The following is a 648-nucleotide window of genomic DNA, read 5'->3' on the forward strand; positions in this document are numbered from 1 at the left end:
ATAATCTTACTTCTACCAGATAATAAAACTTCTTTAAAGCAAGATAACTTGGCACATTTCTTAATTTATTACTTAATTTTTAATTAAAAATGGATAAATACAATTCTGATGATGAACAGTTAAAAAAGTACTGAAGCACGTTACAAAGGTTTTACTAATTGCATTAGCTGTCAAAAATAACTGTCATCATTAACAGTATTTTACATAATTTATTTTTCTTGGTTAATGTTAATACATTTCACTATTAAGGTAAATTAATGATTTTAAAAAGTGCATGTGTAGAGTAAAATTTGTGAGAACCTAAATTAACTTACCAGCCTGATAGAAAGATCCGCAAGCAGAAATACATGTTTGTGAAGGCGTGACTCAATGTGCACTGAACCTTATGTAAAGGTGTACTTTTACCACTAATTTACCTTCCTACTATGTTCCTTAATTAATGTAAGTTCATAATGCATTTAACCAATGTTAACAAGTACGTGTAGTTAATGATATTTTGTATATTTTATATGACAGACCTATGTTTGGATGTTTTGTTCATGGCATTTATTACAGCAAAATAAAAGGCTGACAACTTGTGTGACTAGGCTGTAGTTCTGGTGGATGAAGGGCCACTCAAGAGGTAAAGCCCAGGGGCCCCTTACAGTC

This window comes from Sinocyclocheilus grahami, unplaced genomic scaffold (genome assembly GCF_001515645.1).
Source record: "Sinocyclocheilus grahami isolate Dianchi unplaced genomic scaffold, SAMN03320097.WGS_v1.1 scaffold1142.1, whole genome shotgun sequence".
Lineage (NCBI taxonomy): Eukaryota > Metazoa > Chordata > Actinopteri > Cypriniformes > Cyprinidae > Sinocyclocheilus > Sinocyclocheilus grahami.